This window comes from Lactuca saligna, chromosome 2 (assembly GCF_052625555.1).
Source record: "Lactuca saligna cultivar CGN05327 chromosome 2, ASM5262555v1, whole genome shotgun sequence".
In the NCBI taxonomy this organism is placed as follows: Eukaryota; Viridiplantae; Streptophyta; class Magnoliopsida; order Asterales; family Asteraceae; genus Lactuca; species Lactuca saligna.
Genome location: NC_136418.1, coordinates 174,319,242 through 174,326,144, shown reverse-complemented (window position 1 = coordinate 174,326,144; position 6,903 = coordinate 174,319,242). Strand labels below are relative to the sequence as shown.

Here is a 6,903-nt window from a genome sequence, read left to right as displayed (position 1 = left end):
TGCTATTTGAAGTGCTCCTGGAGAGAAGTATCGATAACCAAAAGGTTAATACAATATCGGCTCCTCAAGAATGGACCAAACCCTATGTCAATTACTTGCGCCATGGTGTGCTCCCGGACGATCCATATGAGGCGACAAAAGTCAGAATTAGAACATCGCATTTTGCAATCAGGGACAACCAACTTTACCGTAGAGGGTATTTAAGCCCATTGCTAAAGTGCATCTCTAAAACAGAGGGACACACGTTCCTCGAAGAAAGCCATTCCGGGGACGAAACAGCACACGAAGGCGCCTGCGCACTCACATGCAAAATACTTCGCCTAGGGATATATTGGCCAGACGTGTACAACGACGCCGCAACCCTAACCAAGAGGTGCAAAGAGTGCGAATGATTCGCTCCTTTCCAAAATCGACCAGCCATGCCATTAACTAGCATCACCAGCCCATAACCCTTCCATCAATGGGGGATCGACATAGTGGGACCTTTCCCACCAACACCGGGGGGTGTGAAGTTTTTGTTGGTAATCATGGATTATTTTACTAAATGGATAGAGGCGGAACCACTGCCCACCGTCACTGGTAAGCAGATGATAAATATTATGACCAATAACATCTTGACCCGTTTTGGCACTCCCAAGATCCTCATAAGTGACAACGACATGCAATTTGAAGGAAGTCCCTTCAAGGAGTGGTGCGAAGACAAGAAAATTCACCGCTGGTTCACGTCAATAACGCACCCTCAGGCCAGTGGCCAGTGGAAAAAATGAGATATCAAACAAAGCGATAGTTAATGGTTTGAAGAAAAGATTACTCAGATCAAAGTCCGCCTGGGTGGATGAACTTCCGACAATGCTTTGGTCATATCGTACCATAGTAAGGTCAAGCACGTGAGAAACGCCCTTTAGTTTAACATATAGGACGAAAGCAGTCCTGTCATTGGAAATAGTAGTCGGCTCCCTACGAACAGAGAGTTTTGAAGAAGCAACCAATGCAGAAGGGCGATGCCAGGACCTGGACATGCTCGATGAAAAGCGTGAAGCGGCACAAATGCGCCAAGCCCTATACAAATCACGAACTGAAAACTATTACAATTGCCAAGTCCGGGTGAAGAACTTCAAAGTTGGGGAATGAGTGTTAAGAAAGAACGAGTCTAGCCATGGTGAACCATTAGGGAAACTCAGTGTCACGTGGGAAGGACTGTACAAAATCATGGAAGCCCATAAGAATGGTGCTTATGTACTAGAAGCTCAAGACGGGTGTGCCATTCCAAGAACGTGGAATGCGCAGAGCCTATGTCACTTTACTCTTAAAACGAGTGTTAAAGGTGGAACTAATGCTAGCAAAGACATTGTGTATTAGTTTTAACATGTAAATGTAATCAACAAAAACTACTTTACTACTTTCAGTCTTATTACACTTTAAACAAAACTAGAGTAAATATAAAGGGCAATTCAAATGCTCCTTGTTTTCAAGCTTGAAAAATAAAACTAAGAGGTTGTGTACATTTAGCGTGTGACAACAAGGACTGGTCATCCAACGTCACACGAGCGAAATCGTTATAAGGAGGCAGCCAGGGAGTTTGCATAAAAAAGGCTCATAACCTTTCTCCCAAAACATGTTTATTAATCACATCATAGCAAACATATAAAAGAACATGTGACATGAGTGTAAAAGGGTCTTAACCTTCCACTAATAAGAAAAGCATAATCGGGTGAGCCTCAAGATGATGATCTTGGCTACACTTAGGGTCTTTAAGCAGCAAATTAGAACAAATTTCTCAAATACCAGCTTTAGTAAGACATAAAGAGTTCACCAATAAAGGAACTCAAACCGGGGTATAAGCAAACCCTTCGTAAATACCATGTGATGGCCAACATAAACCATACATGAAGCAACCAAACAAGAGAATATGTGTGGTAACAACAAACATTCATGCTGTTTGCTCGGTCAGACGGGTGTTCTCTAAACTCAGGGCTCCCACGTGATGGATGAGTGACCTACTGAAAAGGTCATGCCAGATCATGCCAGATCAACATTTTTTTCACCTTGGAGTGAGCCATGGATGAGTGACCTACTGAAAAGGTCATAAATGACAAAATTATAAACATTAGCTTCTAGGTTTTTTTGTTCAAATTTTTTTGTAGGATTTTTTTGAAATATTTCCTAAAAGTTTGAGATTTTTCTGTAAATTTTCTTTGTGGCACCCAACCAAAAAAATAATAATAGGGTTTTTCTAAAATACGTGTGAAAATATAGTGACATTTATGGTATTTATCATTTTATAAAATCTTTATCGTTAAAGAAAAGAGCTATTATAATTTAGACACCAATTCTTTCATCGGAAGATCAAGTTTTTAGTTACTATTTAAATGTCTAAAGATCTGAGTATTGTACCATTTTTATTCTATTTACATTTTAGAAAGTAGAACCAAAAATGAAGTTTAGCATGGTCTCACAAGTAAGAACCGGCCTATTTTGGGCCTCAACGGGTGTATTTGAATAATTGAATGGCCTAAAGCATGCCTACATATATGACGTATGTTAGTATGTTACCTGAGAAAGACGCAACTATAAAATTTTCGTAATAAAACAATTATTACTACGAATTGCTATAATTATCAAATTACAATAGGATTGAAATCTTTAAACTGAAACCCAAAAGTTTAGCAACCAGAAGTCAACTAAACAAAAACACGAAGCTAGTTTGGTATGGTCTTATTATATTTATTGTTTACAATTTACAATAATAAATGAATCAATCTTGTTCGAAACCTTTTATCTTAGATTGTAATATTTGGGCATGCCAAAAATCAGATTTTTATAAAAAATAATAAATTGCACCATCTGTACGGCCTATGTTAACCCACCTCACGGCCTACACGAGAGGTTAATCGTAGAAAAATAATAATCTTTTGGGTGTGCAAATGTTTAAACAATATGTCTTCTATGTGGAATTCCGCTTCTCAACCATTAGGCCGGAGGGAGTGGATGTGATAGAGGGTGCACTTTGTTGCCATCTTAGCTTGGAATATCGCCCCTCACTACGGTATTGGTGCAGTAGAAACCACAATGTGACACTCTTTGGCTGTGCTCCTTTGTTGCACTTTCCACCCATGACCACCGAACGGTCAAATTTCAAATGAATATATATATATATATATATATATATATATATATATATATATATATATATATATATATATATATGATCAAATGAGAACAGAAAAAAGGTTGAGAACACGAGAACAAAGTATATTCATTTGCGATTCCATGTATTCATTTGTGGAGAAATGATAAATTTTTACGCATTTAATTTCAATTGAAGTGAAAAACCATATTCATGTTGATTATGCGTAAAAAATTATCATTTCTCAACAAATGAATACATGGAATCAGAAATGAATATACTTGTTCTCGCGTTCTCAACTTTTTAGGTGTTCTCATTTGATCTTTTCCATATATATATATATATATATATATATATATATATATATATATATATATATATATATATATATATATTCTTTTTTATCTGATTCTTTGTGTTACATAAAACCACACTTTTATAATAAATATTGTGTGGCCTATATGACAATATAAGAAAATATGACACCACTTAGAATCTCATCACAAGGGTTAGACATAGGTTTATATATGTGTCCGTGAACCCAAGGGTGTCATGTCACCACTATCTCATCACCACATGAGTTTGATATACTCACCACACCACATTTCTTTCTATTTTTTTCATTACTTAAATATTTCTTTTAATTAATTAAAAGGTTAAAGATATATAGAGAGAGAGAAAATGATGGTTGTGTTCAATTATGTTGATGACCACGATTCAACCACATCACAAACCACCACATTGCATATGGATGGTGTTCACAAATATGGTAAGCTGTGACCCTGCCACGCAGTGGTGAAGGCATAAATTTTGATACGAGGAGCAAACATCGTCAATATTTAAAACATAATAGAATCCTTTTAGTTGGAGATACAATAACTTAGATGATATATATATATATATATATATATATATATATATATATATATATATATATATATATATATATATATATATATAACGATTTTTTTGGGATGTTATAGTACCCCAACGTTCCATATAGCTCCGCCACTGCTACCACCTCATCAGCCCGAATGGCTTGCTATGTATGTTCCGGAAGTCTTAAGTTGTTCTCTTGCCCTTTGAACATTAAATTTTATAAGAAAATGAGTTTTGAATTTTTGATATCCACAATTATAAACAGATATTTTCAACTAAATTTAAAAACTATTTATAAAACAAGGTACAATCATATAACGGGGTTACACTTACAATCCATCTCCGTGTTTTTCAAATAGAACAAAATGTTGGAAATTATAAAATCTTAATGAAAATCAATGAAAATTGTTAACACGTTGGGCTGTTAATGTGGAAAATAATTTTTAAAAAAGTTCACAAAGGCACAAACCTTATTTATTATCCAGAAAAATATTCGTGAGTTTAAATTCCCACGTTTTTTTTTACCATAAAAAAAAAGATCCAACAACATGACCATTAATCTTTATAGAAGGCAAGACGTCTTTGCAAATAGAACCAATATCAAATACATCATGTCGACAAAAGAGAATAAAATATAATGCAAAGTAGTTGTAACAAAAGATAAAAGTAAATCTTGTGTCTAGCCTTTTGTAGCCCTTTTCACCATTCACCATCCCGTTGATGTCTCTTTTCAAATTTGCAACCGAGAAATGTTAGTATCACAGTTAGTGTGTAGGTGTTACCCAAACAAGACTATCAACATACTCACCAATTTTCGCTACACCAAATTCCCACGTTTAATATATCTATGTGGAGTAGTAACTATATTAAATAAGGAAGGGGTGTTGCTAATAAGACACCCCTTGGACACCCAATTGACTACTTTTTAAAAAATCAACCAATAATTAACTGTTTGTAATCAGTTTTTCCGGAAAACAATGCAATTTCAACCAATAAAAACATTTAAAAAATTAATTAGGGTGTCCATATTGCAATATAGGGTGTCTTTTTAGCCAACCCCATAAGGAAGTGTGGAAATGAAAAAGAACAGGAGTGTAGTTATGTACTGAGTTTAGACTTTTAGTTCGGGAAAGTGACGATTCATATTATATAGTTCATTTTTTGTTTGGTATTTTATTTAGTATATAGCTAGGTATAAAACTAATGTATTATATGGGTTCATTTAAAAAAAATTATATACAAAATTCTAAACATTTAAGAAGTTGAATTTATAAGGAAAATAGAAAATATTGAATTATTAAAATTAAAGTGTTTTTTCTGTTTTAAATTTAAACAAATAATTTTGATAAATAAACAAAGAAAACAAATAGACTTTAATTTAGAAAATTTGAAATTAGAAGAAAAGTCAATTAATAAAATTGAAATGTCTTTATTATTATATTTATTGCAATAATACATTTAATAAAAATAAACAACCACAAAATATCATGTGTAAAAAATTTAATAAAAAATAACCAAAAAATGATATGTGACCAAATCAATGAGATTATTACAAATAGCAAAAAGTTTTTTATTTATTAGAAATGAGATTTACCCGAACAAAAATTTTATAATTATATCGATGTAATTTCCCTTTCGTTTTACAAGGTAATATAATTATATAAACATTTCAATCATTTCTTCACTAAAAAATGATGTATTTAATATTCATGTATAACAAAATCTAAAAATAAATCATATGGTAATGATCGTGTGTATTCGTGTATAAATACATTTTAATAATTAAAATAAGAAAAAAAAACCTCTCCCACATAAAATAAAAAATAAAATAAAATTCCTATTCTAAATCCGCAAGTCAAAAAAAAGATAACATCTCAACAATAATACATCATAAGAAGAAGTCAACCGTGATCGGAGTCACCTTCTCATCATCAACCCTAAACCCAGAATCATTCTCTAATGGTGTCAAGTTCAAATCCAAACTAAAAACCCTTCTAAGATTCACCTTCTTTACCATCGGCGCCGGCGACAGATCTAGCGGCAGAGGAGAGTGATTCTCAGTCGTCGTAGTCGCCCTATGCCGCCTCATATGTCCGCCCAACGCTTGTCCGATGGCAAACTCAAGCCCACAAATCGAACACTTATGTGCTTTCGGCTTACCCGAAACAATGGCGTCATGATGACCTGTCATATCGCCATCTAGCCTTGGCTTCTTATGGCTAGCCCTATGTCCACCAAGTGCTTGAAAAGATGGGAACTGACGATTACATGTCTTGCATTCAAAGACTCTGTTAACTGTATTAACATCGTAAGATTCAGTGCTTGTGGTTCCCCTCGATAGAATCATCAAGTAGTTCGCCATGCTTGTTAGTGCATCCTGATCTCTTGATCTCTTCATCGGTAAACACACCATAGTATATCGGTTTTAGTTAATTACAAGTTAACCCTCGAAATGGGATTATGAGAAAAGTTGATGAGGGGTATTAATGTAAAAGTATGGAGACGAAAAGTAGAGTTTTGGAAGCGAATGGAAATATGAAAGAATGAATGGAGTGAAGAGTTGATTGTTGGAGATGGTATTTATAGGTGACAACTGTTGACTTATTTTAGTTTGACCAAAGTGTGTGAATGACGAAAGCGACTTTAGTTACTTATTAGACACGGAACTGGAGAGTTGAAGTTTGAAGACAAGTGGGATGCGTGTGGGGACGGAAAACGTAAAGTAGTAATTAAATAGGGGGATAAAGTGAAAAATGTGCAGAATAATGGTATGAAAGTGAAAATAGTGGGTAGCCGTAGCCGTCATTGCCCATGTAAGCCTGACCGAGTGAGTGAGTCGTGAGTGGCGAGCTCGAGTAAGAGGTTCCCAGAATGTTCAAGTTTCTAGAACGATTCAA

General features: G+C 34.6%; 1 pseudogene; it reads right to left on the bottom strand.

Moving 5' to 3' along the window:
• Nucleotides 1-5,730: 5,730 nt before the first annotated feature.
• On the bottom strand, nucleotides 5,731-6,560 carry LOC145032867 (zinc finger protein ZAT11 pseudogene; annotated as a pseudogene).
• Between the last annotated feature and the right edge of the window lie 343 nt (nucleotides 6,561-6,903).